The sequence below is a fragment of the Scyliorhinus torazame genome, chromosome 10, assembly GCF_047496885.1.
Source record: "Scyliorhinus torazame isolate Kashiwa2021f chromosome 10, sScyTor2.1, whole genome shotgun sequence".
Taxonomy (NCBI): Eukaryota; Metazoa; Chordata; class Chondrichthyes; order Carcharhiniformes; family Scyliorhinidae; genus Scyliorhinus; species Scyliorhinus torazame.
In genome coordinates this window covers 252,063,466-252,080,000 of record NC_092716.1, presented here as the reverse complement: position 1 = coordinate 252,080,000, position 16,535 = coordinate 252,063,466, and the positions used below count along the sequence as shown (strand labels likewise).

At 50.5% G+C, this 16,535-nt stretch overlaps 1 long non-coding RNA gene across 1 annotated transcript; it reads left to right on the top strand.

The window, feature by feature from the left end:
* Positions 1-313: 313 nt before the first annotated feature.
* On the top strand, positions 314-15,435 carry LOC140384942 (uncharacterized). Its single transcript, XR_011933235.1, has 2 exons — positions 314-547; positions 14,799-15,435. It is a non-coding gene; the product is annotated as an uncharacterized lncRNA (long non-coding RNA).
* Positions 15,436-16,535: the final 1,100 nt, after the last annotated feature.

Here is a 16,535-nt window from a genome sequence, read left to right as displayed (position 1 = left end):
TTAAGTTTTACAATTCAGGGTGAATGTTAACCAACGAAACAAATGGCAAAGCAAGAGAAGATAAAAATACTTTGGTTCAACAACACAGCTATGGTTTACACTTGTTGTCCAGCAGCTGTTTTTGCCGCAGTAGCTTAACCTGGAGTGGCTTTTGTAACACACTAAAGAGACTGTTATTTATTATTCATCTGCGCAATCATGCACAACCAAACCGTTCAAAGCCAGAATGCATTACACATAATAATAACACAAAGGCGAATGCGCTGTGCAAGGTTACATGTTAGATTGCACTTCCAGCATTTCGGTATCTTATAACAGCACTTTCTGGATTTTCTGGCTGATGTTTGAGTGGTAATATGACAGGAACATGGAAATTGGGTTTGTGCGGAAGATTCAAGATATGTGACTGTGAGGCCTTGGGCATGCGTCAAGAGTGGAACCAGCTGGAATACATTACATTGAACAAGAATTTGAGGAAAACCAATAGTGTTGGACAGACAACGTCAAGAGTGACTTGCCAGAGAAAAGCATACGGATGACTCAATCTGTAAATAACTCTTAGCGTCTATCTCTTTGCCCGTCACTCTCACTTTGTTTCCCACCTCTATTCTTTCCCAGTCACTATTACACACTGATCCCATCAGTGTTTCTGTGTCACTAGTTATTTTAAAAAGTGTTTCTGGCTCACGCCTTCCAAGAGGTTTATCTTCTTTGGGGTCTCCTCTCTCATAAATTCCCATTGTCACTGTATTGCTCTCACTCCTTGACCGATGCACCAAATGCTCACCTTTAAAATGTCCAGGGCCTGTAGGAAATGCAAGGTGACGTATACCAAATAGCATTTGTGCAGAGAGAGAGAGAGAGAGGGTGGAGGAGGAATGTTGAAATATGGGTGGTTGAGAAAGAAGGTAGAGCTGAGTGTCAGGTTTAAGCATGTGAGGAAAATATTTTTCATCCAGAGGGCAGTGGTGATCTGTCACTCACTGCCCGAAAGGATGGTGGAGACAATGACCCTAATAAAATTTAAGAAGTATTTAGATGTGCACTTCCAATGCCGATACAAGGCTATGGGCCAAGTGCTGGAAAATGGGCTTAGAATGGTGGTTGTTTTCGACCCGCACAGACGCGGTGGACTGAAGGGCCTTTTCTGTGCTGTAGCTCTTTATAACTCTGTGATTTGGAGCGAAGCGGACAAAATCCTGGGAGTGTTGGATTCCTGGGACGCTGAGTGAGATTGTCACCTGCGGTCCTGGGAGGACAGGGCTGTTGCTTTTTCTGGCACTATATAACGGAGTTAGGGTGAGGCCTCGGAGCACGAAGGAGAAGGTGGATGGTGCCTGAATCCTGTCATTTCACTGCACTTACCTCTCTTTGATGTGGTCAACATTTACAAACATTGAGGTTTCACCACTTAGACCACTGAAGTGTGAAGGGAGATGAATGGAGCAAAGCTGTTTTTTTACGAGCAGTCAGTCACAGACCACCACTGGAATGCTATGAATGTCCTGCAGATAGATCTATGGGAGCCAGATGCAGACACTTCTGTTCTCCTTTGAGGAATGGACACGTGGAGCTGCAAGGTAAGTACTACAGTTATAATGCTTCCCCTGTAGGGACTGCTCTCTACCTTCCATACAAAGGGTCCCTTTTCTGGCGGGGTGGGGGATTCTGTGGAGAGGGGTTCCTTTAGGTAAGAGAGCCCTCTGGGGTGTCCCCCTATTACAGCCCCCCCCTTATCACAGAGGACCCTATAGGGTAACCCTTTATTACAGTGGACCCTGGGTGGTGTCCCCCTCTTACAGGGGTCCCGGGGGGGGGGGAGGGGAGGTCAGATCACCCCTGACTGTGGGGTAGGGGGGGACACCCAGGCAATGCGAGGATTGGGGGGGGGGGGCACCATGCAGTTGGGGGGGGGGGGGGGTTGGCCAATTTACAGTGGGGGGGGGTAAGGGACAGTTTGCGGTACGGGGGTGTTGGTGCTGAGTTGTGGTGGGCGTGTCGGGGCCGATTTGTGATGCGGGGGTCAGGGTGCCGGCTGCAGGACCTCGCTATTGGGCTGCCCGCACAAGATGATGGTCCGACAGTGAGATTACCTGTCCATCCCCCCGTATTCAACACCATGCCTACATTTGCATGGCATGGAACATTGAATTGCATCCCCGCTCTGCGACTGCAAGGGGATCGTAAAGCTGGTGCAATCCAGCTCCGGCGGGAGAACATAGTCTCCCAAAGGGAGACGCCGTCCCTGAGAAGGTTGAGGAAGACTGGGGAAAAATATACGGCGTAGGTACGTTTGAGAGGACAGCGAGGAGCACTGAGGGAGGAAATGGGAGTCGTGAATTACAGGGGCACAAGAAGAGTTGTGAAACCTCCAGGATTGAATTCTGCTCCTGTGCCTGGGAAGGCCAGGAGCTAGGGTCTACTCCACACCTGCAATGCAATGCGCATTTTTAAGTGATTGAGGACAACTTCACACTTTTGGAGATGATTGTGCACAACACGCAATGAGACCTCAATATTTGGGTAAATTAATCACATTCCTTCTAAAGTGCCTGGACAAAGCCCTGCAAATGAGGTTGGATTTGAAGTATTGGTTTCTGAGTTGCTTTCTTCCTCTTCCCTTTAGCGCTGAATCTCTCGACTGGTGCCATCGTCGGTGCAGCTGTAAATCAGACAGCCCCCCACCCCCCCACCCCACCCGACCAAAATAAACCAGGCTCGGGTTGAAGGAAAAACAGCAGTTGCTGAAGGACAGCTACTGCCCGTCACTGCTCTCACTGCTTTCCCAGCACATCACCTGCTATTGACCGAGCGTCTCAGCTACATGATCTAACCTCTGACAATGTGACAATGTCAGTGTGAGGTCTCTTATGTCTAATGTGTGACCATCTTGGTGCTGAGGCACTGGGACCACATTACCGGCACCGATATCTTTCTGAGCAGTGCGATCTAGGCGTGACGTGGAGCACTTTTATTTTTTGCCAAGCAGTAACAAGATTCAGATTTCAAGCTTATATTATGATCCCAGACCAGACCCCAACAGTGGCTAGGATACTGGGCAAAAACCCCACTATTCAATTTTAATTTTCTAAGAGTGTGAGGAAAGGAATGATTTCACGAAAAATAGGGATGTGGTAGATCAAAACAATCTTCATTAGCAACACAATACTAAATTATCTTCATCATCTCACCAGAAAATAGCCGATAAAATTACCCCTGAAACAATGCTAATTAATACAGTGAATACAATAACCCTTAACTGCTATCTTTATTCCCACTCAAACAGAAAATAAATCTCAGCCCTCAATCCACTGTTAAATACAATTAGCCCTCAGGAATACCTGCTGTACTGAGATGTTCTCTGAGACTGTTTTAAAGAGAAGATCTGAATCCTGTCAGAACCAGGCAGAAACTCTGGCAGTGTTTCTTCAGGAACATAGAACATTACAGCGCATTACAGGCCCTTCGGCCCTCGATGTTGCGCCGACCTGTGAAACGACCTGTGAAACTGCCTCAGTTTGTTTCAGCTCACCTTCTAATCAGACAAGCCTGAACAGCTTAAAAGGAAACTGCTAATCTGTCAACGGACAGGAAACCGGAGCACCCGGAGGAAACCCATGCAGATCCTGGGAGAACGTGCAGACTCCGCACAGACAGTGGGTACTTTAGTGCAGCATCTTTGGAGAGAGATAGAGTTAGTGCTTCAGGTCAGTGACAAAAGTTCTGATTCTTTTAAATCCATTTATGGGACATGGGTGTTGCTGGTTGGGCCAGTTTTTATTGCCCATCACTAATTACCCTTCAATTGAGTGGCTTGCTCGGCCACTTCAGAGGGCAGTTAAGAGTCAACCACATTGCTGTGGGTCTGGAGCCATATGTAGGCCAGGCCAGGTAAGGACGGCAGATTTCATGCCATAAAACTACATTAGTGAGCCAGATGCGTTTTTAGGACAATTGGCAATGGCCATCACAAAACTTTTAATTCCTGATTTTTGAAAAAATTCATATTTTACCATCTGCCATGGTGGGAATCGAACCCTTGCTTCCAGAACATTACCCCGGGTCTCTGGAATACGAGTGCAGTGACAATACCCCTGCGCCAGCGCCTCCCCCAAAGTTGACTCTGTTGGAATTTGAACCCACAACCTTTGAATGTCTCACTTAATGATTAAAGTTTAAAATGCTATCCGTCGAAGCACAGGGCCGCACTGATGAGGGGTCATCGACCTGAAATGTGGAATAGCCCTATGGTATTATCATAACTGTAAGAACTGCAAGGGTTAATGAAGTGTCGAGAGTAGCCACTAGGGGGAGCTAAAGTTACAACTATATAAAACAGTGTTGCCAAGCCTTATGGGGAGAGTGTGTGCAGGAGTCAGAGAGAGTCAGAAGTACAAATAGTGTAAGTGAGAGCAGATCATAGTTTATATCAGTATTAAGATTAGCTGTAGATGAGTGTAGTTAAATATTATTAATCAACTGTGTATTCTTTAGGAGTACATGTTGAATCCAAATTAGTGGTGTTAATAAATTTAGAGCTTTGTTTAAGTTCAAGCTATTTTGTGGTCTTTGTGAACACTATGCCAACCATCCTGAGTTTAGCAACACGAAGAACACGTAGCCCTGTGGTGATGGCGGTGGGTCCATAAACTGCAGCGAGCCATTCAAAGGTCCATATTCTTTGATGGGACAGTCTATCCCCACCAGCATAAAGTTCGGTCAGTGAACTGTGTTTCTCTCTCCAGAAACACTGCCTGACTTGCTGAGTATTTTCAGCAATTTCTGTCTTTCGTTCAGGGGCGAGATTCTCTGGTCCCCCAGCCGCTCGTTTTTTGGCCACGCGCATTTCGCTTGCGGCGGAATTCTATCCTCAAGCTACTTTTCAACCACCCCACGCTGCTGTGACAGCCACTGGCGGGTGTACGCTTCCAGTGGGAAAATCGAATCCCAATAACTGGCCTCAATTTACAGCATCTGCATTAGAACATAGAACATAGAACAGTGCAGCACAGAGCAGGCCCTTCGGCCCTCGATGTTGTGCCGAGCTTTGTCCAAAACCAAGAACAAGCTATCCCACTCCCTGTCATTCTGGTGTGCTCCATGTGCCTATCCAATAACCGCTTGAAAATTCCTGAAGTGTCCGACTCCACTATCACAGCAGGCAGTCCATTCCACACCCTAACCACTCTCTGAGTAAAGAAGCTACCTCGGACATCCCTCTTATATCTCCCACTCTGAATCTTATAGTTATGCCCCCTTGTAACAGCTACATCCACCCGAGGAAATAGTCTCTGAACGTCCACTCTATCTATCCCCCTCATCATCTTATAAACCTCTATTAAGTCGCCTCTCATCCTCCTTCGCTCCAAAGAGAAAAGCACGAGCTCCCTCAACCTTTCCTCATAAGACCTACCCTCCAAACCAGTTTGCTTGTGCATTAGTTCTTGCGTATTAGTTCTTGCGCATTCTCTGAAACTGCACAAAAATATATCTGGAGGACATCAGCCCTCAGGTCATGTCACCAGCTAAACAATTATTGCTGTGTGTTCACAAGAAACAGATGAATAATGAAATCTGCATTGAGGGAATCAGAACTCCTCTCTCTCATTGAATGAAAGACTTGTGGTTAATCAGAGATGCAGATAATTAGCATTTAGTACTTACTTTCCATTAGATATCATTGGATTAAACCACTCCATCCACCAAATTGAAACCTGGGGCGGGATTCTCTGACCCCCCCGCCGGGTCGGAGAATCGCCGGGGGCTGGCCCACCCCCGCCGATTGCCGAATTCTCTGGCACTGGATATTTGGCGGGTGTGGGAATCACGCCGCGCCGGTTGGCGCCCCCCCCCCCCCCGGTGATTCTCCGGCCTGCGATGGGCCAAAGTCCCACTGCTGTAATGCCTGTCCCGCCGGCGAGAATCAAACCACCTCTCGTACCGGTGGGACTGGGCAGTGCGGGCGGGCTCCGGCGTCCTGGGGGGGGGGGGGGGGGGCGATCTGGCCCCGGGGGGGTGCCCCCACGGCGGCCTGGCCCGTGATCGGGGCCCACCGATCCGCGGGCGGGCCTGTGCCGTGGGGGCACTCTTTTCCCTCCACCTCGCCTTCACCATGGCCGACGGGTAAGAGACCCCTCCCCCCTGCGCATTCGTGGGGATGACGTCAGCAGCCGCTGGCGCCAAAGGCCTTTCCCGCCGGCAGTCAGCACGCCAACCACTCCGGCACGGGCCTAGCCCCTCAAGGTGAGCGCTTGGCCCCTAAAGGTGCGGAGAAATCTGCACCTTTGGGGCAGCCCAACGCCGGAGTGGTTCCCGCCACTCCATCCCGCCGGGGGATCCCGCCCCGCCGGGTAGGGGAGAATCCAGGCCCTGCTTCTTCACATAAATGTGCAGAAACTGTATACCTTTACCTTGGTTCTTTCAGCGTGCCCAGCGTCAGAGGCAAAGGCTGCTGGGAAACTCATCGGCCAGAATTTTACACCACCTCCACCACTCCAACCCCACGAGACCCCAATCGAATCGCTCCCCCAAACCCCAAACGTTCCCTACCCTACCCTACCTTCTCCACCCTGGGACCGCTACCGGTTGCCTGTCCTCCGGGTCCCTGAACGTACTCCCAAGCAGCTGCCTGCAGTGCCTCCTCCAGCCACCGCAGTACTACGCCACGGTAGCGCAGTGGTTAGCACTGTTGCTTCACAGCGCCAGAGTTCCAGGTTCGATTCTCAGCTTGGGTCACTGTCTGCGCAGAGTCTGCACGTACTCCCCATGTCTGCGTGGGTTTCCTCAGCGTGCTCCCGTTTCCTCCCACAAGTCCCGAAAGACGTGCTGTTAGGACCTTCTGAATTCTCCCTGTGTACCCGAACAGGCGCCGGAGTGTGGCAACTTTGGCATTTTCTCAGTAACTTAATTGCAGTGTTAACCTAAGCCTACTTGTGCCACAAATAAAGATTATTATTATTATTCTAGAGCGTAACATGACATTGGGATTGCTTGAATAGTTGACGTAAAAACAACAGATCCTTCTGGTACACCACTAGTCAGATCGAGCTACTAAGCTATTGGAGTACCTGCCTATTATCTATGTCTCCTATCAAAGAACAAAGACAATACAGCACAGGAACAGGCCATTCAGCCCTCCAAGACTGGACCGACCATGCTACCTGCCTAAACTAAAACTTTCTGCACTTACGGAGTCCGTATCCTTCCATTTCCACCCTATTCATATAATTGTGTAGATGTCCGTTAAATGCTGTTATCGTACCTGCTCCCACCACCTCCACCGGCAGCGCATTCCATATATTTACCATCCTCTGTGTAAAAAAAACCTGCCTCCCACATCTGTTCTAAACTTTTCCCCACGCATTTTAAACCTATGTCCCCTCTCCTACCCTAGTAAAGAGCATCTGACTATCCACTCTGTCCATGCCACTCATAAACTTGTAGACCTCTATCAGGTCACCTCTCAACCTCCGTCGTTCCAGTGAGAACAGACCGAGTTTATCTAACCTCTCCTCATAGCTAATGACCTCCATACCAGGCAACATCTCAGTAAACCGCTTCTATACCTTCTCCAAAGCATCCACCTCCTTCTGGTAGCGTGGCGACCAGAATTATACACAATATTCCAAATGTGGCCTAACTAAGGTCCTGTACAGCTGCAACATGACTTGCCAATTTTTATATTCAATACCCCAACCGATGAAGGCCAGCATGCTGTATGCCTTCCTGACCACATTATCCACATGCGGGAGGGTCAGCCACTGTCCTAACCAGCTCACAAATTTGCCGTCAATCCCAAGAGCTTGCATTTCTACTGACTATCTTCTGTGAGAGTCTTTATCAAATATCTTATGGGAGTCTCTATAAATAACATTTATATACATCTCGCTAACCATTTACTATAGACACCTCTTTGTAAAAATCAGTTTCTACAGCCTTGACATACCAATTACAAATCAATGCTGACTCTCTCTAATCAGCTGAAAAGTTTCAAGGTGTTCAGTCACTCCACGTTTAATTAGAGCCTCGAGTAATTTCCTGACAACAGTTGTTAGGTTAACTGATCCATAAATCCCAGTTTTCCCCTCTCATCTTTCTTAAGGTTGTGATGTTAGTCAGCGCCAAGGCTGGTTTGAATCCCCTGTGGTGCCATTTTTGACCTGAATGCTTCAACCTCTTGAACGTGCAGTCAGCAGGAGGAAGGACTCCCCAGTAACTCTCTTTCAGGGGGTCATCAACTGCATTCAGGTTAGTCGCTGATTGATTTCTACTGCCTGCTGCTGAGTTGGTGGAAGTGTATAGTGGTTCTTACTGCTATTTGAATTTGCAGAAAGCATGCAGCGAGTGATATGTCCCTTGGTGGATGTTCTGGCTTCAATGATCTGCTCAGAAGGCTTGTTCAAAGTGCTGGGCAAGGTCATGTCTATTCCCCTTGATCATGCCACATGACAAGGAGAATGAGTAAGGACAGGACAGACAGTGACATGAAACAGAGAGCAGTGGTTAATGGATGCTTTTCACACTGGAAGAAAGTTTGTAGCGGAGTTCCGGGGTGGGGGTGGTCAGTTTGTGCTTTTCTTGATTATATATTAATGACGAGACCTTGGAGAACACCATTTCAAAAACCTGCGGATGATATGAAACTTGGTGACATTGAAAACTTGTGAGGAGGCTCGTATAGAACTTCAAAGTGGCGTGGACAAGTTGGTAGAATGGATAAACTGGTGGCAGGTGAAGTTCAGTGCGGAGAAATGTGAGGTGATTGATTCTGATAATAAGAACATGAGAGAGGATATAAAATAAAAGGTACCATTCAGAACGGGGTGCAGTAGCAGAGGGACCTGGGTGTAAATGTGTATAAGTCATTGAAGGCGGCTGGACAGGATGAGAAAGCAGTTTATAAAGCAGGCAGTATCTGTGGCGGCTCGAGACTTACACTGGGAGGCTTCCAGTAGTTAGAATCGTAGAATCGTAGAATTTACAGTGCGGAAGGAGGCCATTTGGCCCATTGAGTCTGCACCGGCCCTTGGAAAGAGCACCCCACTTAAGTCCATGCCTCCACCTTATCCTAATAACCTCACCCAACCTCCTGGACTAACGGGCAATTTAGCATGGCTCATCCACCTAACCTGCACATCTTTGCAATGTGTGAGGAAACCGGAGCACCCGGAGGAAACCCACGCAGACACGCGGAGAAAGTGCGAACTCCACACAGGCGGTCACCCGAGGCCGGAATTGAACCCGGGGCCCTGGAGCTGTGAGGCAGCAGTGCTTTTTATTTCTTAGAATTTAAGAGTACCCAATTTATTTTCCAATTAAGGGCCAATCCACCAACCCTGCACATCTTTGGGTTGTGGGGGTGAGACCCACGCACACACGGGGAGAATGTGCAAACTCCACATGGACAGTGATCCAGGGCCGGGATCGAACCCGGGTCCTCAGCGCCCTAGGCAGCAGTGCTAACCACTGTGCCACCGTGCCGCCCCCATATTCAAGAGTTTATTGATGAAAGGCAAAGGCTGTTCAGTAACGAACACTATTCAACAGGCCTTAACACTCCTGTTCCCTGGTCCACACTGCCCGGGGCCGTACTCCCGGGACCCTGAGCAAACTCTCCATTGGACGGGGTTCACGCGCTCCTGCACGATTGGCCCCAAGCCGGTCACCTGGTCTGTGGAACCTGCCCCCTTAAAGGTTAGGCTTTATTAATGTGGGCACAGAGTGTAAGAAGGAAGAGGTTACATTGAGGTTTGTACGATGTTTCTTCCATGTATTACTGAAGTCTCAGAGCAGTGTCAAGACAGCACTTCCAGTGGCTGTGAAGGTGACCATATTGTTCATGGCGGGAAGCTTCTAAGCTGGCTCAGGCAATAATTCCAACATCTTTCATTTTGCCGTCCATTGTTTTGTGTGGGTGTTGATTGAGACTCTATATGACCTGAGAGATGAATACATTTAATTTCCATCGCTCCAGAGTATTGCGTTCTACTGCTAAGCACAAACGTACAAGGATTGTCAGAGCAATAATGGCTCTCTATTTGAGGCGAAGATTATGTACTACAATGGGAACTGGGAGGTTATGTAGAACTTATTTGATCTGTAGGACTGCTGCTCTGTTCTGTCTGCTGATTCCATGGGATTATACATCACATCCTGTCCCATGGTCAATAATGATGGGACAGCACTTTAAGATACGCTTCCTTAAAGGTACATGCACATCAGAACAGAAAGAAGGAGGCAGAGCGAACATACAGCTTCACCAGAATGCAGGCTTCCCCAAGGTGGACGGTGCCTCAATCAGCACACACGTTGCTTTCTGATCAACACACGCCAAGTTCAGAGGGACACGGCAACTGGAAGGGATTGCACTCCTTCATTGTTCAGCTGGTATGTGACAATACTCTGTTTATCATGCAGATCAACGCCCAGCGGCCGAACAGGAATAATGATGCTTTCATTGTGCAGTGGTTTGCTGTACCATCAGCACTTGAGCTTCCACCATTGGATACTGGCCGACAAGACTGACTTCCTGATTCATGATTGGTGTGCAAGCCACATTGGCAGTGTGCATATAGTATATATAAGCATCATGCAGCCAGGCGCATCTGAACAGACCAATGGAATGTTTAGGCAACAGTTCTACTGGCTGAAGCACTCTAGAGTACTTGCCAGAATGCGCGTGATCGTTCGGCATGGTCCGTTGAATCTTGCTCGAATTTATCATCGTGTCAGAACAGCCCTTGTCATCACATGTAAAGCACGCAGCTGCGGAGGAGGAGGCAGGAGAGAGAGGATGACAAAGAAGAGAAGAAGGAAAAAAAGAGTAGAAAGAGAGGACACCACATGTACACCCCATTTCCGGCCAAGATAACAGCAAAAACAGAAAATACTGGGGAATCTCAGCCGGTCTGACAGCATCTGTGGAGAGAGAAGGGAGCTAATGTTTCGAGTCTGGATGACTCTTTGTCAAAGCAAGGGCCGGGCTGTCCATGATTGCATCATCTGTCTGTGGTATCACTAAACACAACCCACAACTTAATTTCCATAGTGCTACTGAACACCATCCTCTTGGTCACAATGCTGAAATAAAACAAATACACCATCAACAGACTTTCCAAACTAACCATAAATCGGACTGCCCAATTGTGGTATTATAGATATTATGGTACCTTAGAGGCTGAAGTACCATTGGTAGAACCTGTATGCTTGCTATTGGCTAGAGTGTATAATAGCTCCGCCCTGATAGGCGGGGTATAAGAACCCGTGCCGCCCCAGCAGCCCTCATTCTGTACCTGAGCTGCTGGGGGAAACATCTAGCTTATCAAAGCCTTCAGTTGGACTACAGCCTCGCTTTAGTGGTCATCGATCGTGCATCAATTTAATAAGCTAGACTTTTACGAAGAAAGGATGGAGCTCCGAATCAAGCCGGAGTGTCTGCAACTTAGCCCCCACGCGGCGAACTCAGCGGCAATCTTTAAGCGCTGGCTGGCGTGCTTTAAAGGGTATCTCGACACGGCTGAAAACGCACCCACGGGAGAGCAGAAACTGCACGTCCTGCACTCAAGGGTGAGCCCGGAGATTTACACCCTCATCGAGGAAGCGGAAGACTTCGATGCAGCAATCGAGCTGCTGAAAGGACACTATATTCGCCAGGTATACCAGGTCTACGCCCGGCACCTGCTTGCAACAAGGCGACAAACCCCTGGGGAATCGTTGGAGGAATTCTACCGCGCACTCCTGGTGCTGGGAAGAAGCTGCGACTGCCCGCAAGTTTCGGCGAGCGAACACACGGAACTCTTAGTCCGGGACGCTTTCATGGCAGGTATGCTTTCATCACAAATCCGCCAGCGCCTGTTAGAGAAGGACACCCTGGGGCTCAGGGAGGCACAGGCCCTTGCAGGCTCCCTGGACGTAGCCTCCAGAAACACCCGCGCCTACATTCCCGACTGCGTGGAAGCCCCCTGGGCAGCGTGGAACCCCGCAGCGGCCGACCCCGAGACTTCCCCCGTTCCCCCACAGGCCTGCACTGCAAGGCGGCCTGGCAACCCCGAGGGGCCCGGCTGCTACTTTTTGCGGGCAGGTCAAGCACCCCCGCCAGCGCTGCCCGGCCCGCGCATCCACCTGCAAGGGATGCGGCAAAAAGGGCCATTTCGTGGGGGTATGTCAGGCCCAAACGGTGGCCGCAGTCTCCAGCGGCGAATCCGGACCACAAACTTCTCCGCGGGCTCCGTGCGGCCAGCGGTCGCCGCCACCCCCATATCCCAGGGCCACGTGCGGACCCCGTGTGCCGCCATCTTGTTCCGCAGATGCCACGCTTGAGGGATGGGCGCCCCCATTTTGTGCACCCCCGGCCATGTGCGACCTATGGGAGACGCCATCTTGGATGAACCCCCAGGACCCCAGCTCAGCCGACCACAGAATTCCCAACTACTGCGATTGGCCTCGGTGACTCTGGATCAGTCTCGACCTCGAACACTCTCAACCGCTACGACGACCGTTTTCATCAACGGGCACGAGACGTCCTGCCTAATTGACTCTGGGAGCACGGAGAGCTTCATACACCCCGACACGGTAAAGCACTGTTCCCTCCTCATCCACCCTGTTAATCAAAAAATCTCACTGGCCTCCGGTTCCCACTCAGTAGAGATAAAGGGGTTTTGTGTAGCGAACCTGACGGTCCAGGGAAGGGAGTTCAAAAATTTCCATCTCTACGTCCTTCCCCACCTCTGCGCGGCTGCAATCCTAGGTTTAGACTTCCAGTGTAACCTTCAAAGTCTGACCTTCCAATTCGGCGGCCCTATACCCCCCCTTACTGTCTGCGGCCTTGCGACCCTTAAGGTCGACCCGCCTTCCCTGTTTGCGAACCTCACCCCGGATTGCAAACCCGTCGCCACCAGGAGCAGACGCTACAGTGCCCAGGACCGGATCTTTATTAGGTCAGAGCTCCAAAGGCTACTGAGGGAAGGGGTCATTGAAGCCAGTAACAGCCCCTGGAGAGCTCAAGTAGTGGTGGTAAAGACCGGGGAGAAACATAGGATGGTCATCGACTACAGTCAGACCATCAACAGGTTTACGCAGCTGGACACGTACCCTCTCCCCCGCATATCCGACCTGGTAAACAGGATCGCACATTATAAGGTCTTCTCCACGGTGGATCTCAAGTCCGCCTACCACCAGCTCCCCATCCGCACTAGTGACCGCAAATACACTGCCTTCGAGGCAGACAGGCGGCTCTATCACTTCTTAAGGGTTCCCTTTGCTGTCACTAACGGGGTCTCGGTCTTCCAGCGCGAGATGGACCAAATGGTTGACCATGTCGGTTTACGGGCAACATTCCCGTATCTCGATAATGTCACCATCTGCGGCCACGACCAGCAGGACCACGACACCAACCTCCAAAAATTTCTCCAGACCGCTAAAATCCTTAACCTAACATACAAGAAGGATAAATGCGTGTTTAGCACGACCGTCTAGCCATTCTCGGCTACGTAGTGCGAAATGGAGTTATAGGCCCCGACCCTGAACACATGCGCCCCCTTATGGAGTTCCCCCTCCCTCACTGCTCTAAGGCCCTGAAACGCTGCCTAGGGTTTTTTAGCTACAACACCCAGTGGGTCCCCAACTATGCGGACAAGGCCCGTCCCCTGATCCAATCCACAGTTTTTCCCCTGCTGATAGAGGCCCGCCAGGCCTTCAGCCGCATCAAAGCAGACATTGCAAAGGCCACGATGCACGCCATCGACGAGTTCCTCCCCTTCCAGGTCGAGAGCGATGCGTACGACGTAGCTCTGGCGGCCACCCTCAACCAAGCGGGCAGACTCGTGGCCTTCTTCTCCCGTACCCTCCATGCTTCCGAAATCCACCACTCCTCAGTCGAAAAGGAGGCCCAGGCCATAGTAGAATTGCGACATTGGAGGCATTACCTGGCAGGCAGGAGATTCACTCTCCTCACGGACCAACGGTCGGTTGCTTTCATGTTCTATAATGCACAGCGGGGCATGATAAAAAACGACAAGACGTTGCGGTGGAGGATCGAACTCTCCACCTACAACTACGAGATCTTGTATCGGCCCGGGAAGCTAAACGAGCCTCCTGACGCCCTGTCCCGCGGAACATGTGCCACCGCACAAGTGGACCGCCTCCGAGCCCTCCGCGAGGACCTCTGCCACCTGGGGGGGTCACTCGCTTTTTCCATTTTGTCAAGACCCGCAACCTGCCCTACTCCATCGAGGAGGTCAGGACAGCCACCAGGGACTGCCAAATCTGCGCGGAATGCAAACCACACTTCTACCGGCCAGAGAGAGCGCATCTGATAAAGACTCCCCTCCCTTTGAACGCCTCAGCATGGACTTCAAAGGCCCCCTCCCCTCCACCGACCGCAACACGTACTTCCTGAACGTGATTGACGAGTACCCCCGGTTCCCATTCGCCATACCCTGCCCCGACATGACCGCAACCGCCATCATCAAGGCCCTCCAGGGTATCTTTACACTGTTCGGGTTCCCCACTTACATACACAGTGATAGGGGGTACTCCTTTATGAGCAACAAACTGCGTCAATTCCTGCTCAGCAAGGGCATCGCCTCGAGCAGGACGACCAGTTACAACCCCTGGGGTAACGGACAGGTAGAGAGGTAGAACGGAACGGTCTGGAAGACCGTCCTACTGGCCCTACGGTCCAGGAACCTCCCAGTCTCCCGCTGGCAAGAAGTCCTCCCGGATGCCCTCCACTCCATTCGGTTACTACTTTGTACAAGCACCAATCAGACACCTCACGAACGTCTCCTTGTCTTTCCTAGGAAGTCCTCCTCTGGGACCTCGCTCCCGACCTGGCTGACAGCACCCGGACCCATCCTGCTCCGAAAACACGTGCGGGCGCACAAGTCGGACCCGTTGGTCGAGAGGGTCCACCTGCTCCATGCTAACCCCCAGTACGCCTACGTGGCGTCGAAGCCACGCTCCCGGAGTCACAGACGCCCGAGCCTCCACCGGAGTCACCACCGAAGCTCCGACGATCACAGAGGACGAACAGGGCCCCCGATCGACTGATTGCTTCATTTTAACTGTAACCTGTAAATATAAACCACCAAATGTACATAGCTACCAGACTTGTAAATAGTTACTAAACACTGTACGGAGGTATTACGGTACCTCCATAACTAATTATACCATGTTGTTATGTTTTGTAGTTTCTGGCCACCACCCCCGCCGGACTTTTTTTTAACAGGGGGTGAATGTGGTATTATAGGTATTACGGTACCTGAGAGGCTAAAGTACCTTTGGTAGAACCTGTATGCTTGCTATTGACTAGAGTGTATAATAGCTCCGTCCTGATAGGCGGGGTATAAGAACCCGTGCCGCCCCAGCAGCCCTCATTCTGTACCTGAGCTGCTGGGGAAAACATCTAGCTTATTAAAGCCTTCAGTTGGACTACAACCTCGCTTTAGTGGTCATTGATCGTGCATCACCAATCTAACATACAGCAGTCAAATAATCCTCCTTGTGCAGTCCCTATTGCAGGTCTTGTTGCTAACTTTTGGTTGGTTCAATTGGCTCTGTTTTATAACCTTTGCTCTCGAGTCGCCGGGTATCTTTATGATACCGCCACGAGGTTCAAGTTCAAGTAATGATCAATAACTCAATACACCGATTAGTAAGATTCAAATCAAAGCACATTTATTATACACAGTAATCGCTACTCATGCACAAATTCTACTTCTAAGCTACTTCTACAACTAACAGGCCTATATTTAGCTTCGGACTGGCCCACCAGGTCAGGGGAACAAATGGCCTTTCGTTCGGGTTCTGAGTCTGCGGGATTCGAAGTTGGTACGGATTGGTAGCTAGGAGCGCCTATCTCGTAGCGAGCATTGACTTAAGACTTACGGTCTCTCGGCGGCAGCTGGTCCGGTAAGGGTTGGTTCGCGTTGCTGAGTGACCCGGTCAAGAAGAACGATTTGAACTTGGGGCTTAACTTTATAGTCCCCAGGGGCTTCCCGCCTTTCGGGGCGGACCCTGTACCTGGTTCCAAGTGATTGGACTTCGTTCCAATCGCTTGGTTCACTTTCTCCAATACTGGAGCGGTTCCCTGATCGATGGGCGGTCTTGAGGTGTCCGTAAACCTCTTTTGTGTTGGCTCCTGCTGGCGCCGGGGAGTCTGGCTTAGCTTTGTTTATCCCAAATGTTTCGATTGTTCCCGCGGATCGCTCATTAGCATGTAGATGGCTGCTACATTATTATGCAGATGGCTGCTTGTATCGATGCTGTCTGGGCTTTTGCAGAGTTTAATACACAGTAACTTGCACCTGCTGGTTTCTGCCTGTGTTGGCTGAATTTCCCTTCAGCCTTTGCTGTTCTCCATTTTAAATCGGGACTTGGCCAACCCAGGTGGCTACAGTCTCCACGCACCTTTTCCTTTCCCAGTGCTCTCGTGCAGTACTGCCCCAATGCTTGCGGCATGATTGCTGCACAGCTCGCTGGCTTCCTGCGCAGGAGACTAAAGATGGCTTTGCAGGACCACCTCGAGCAGCCCTGGT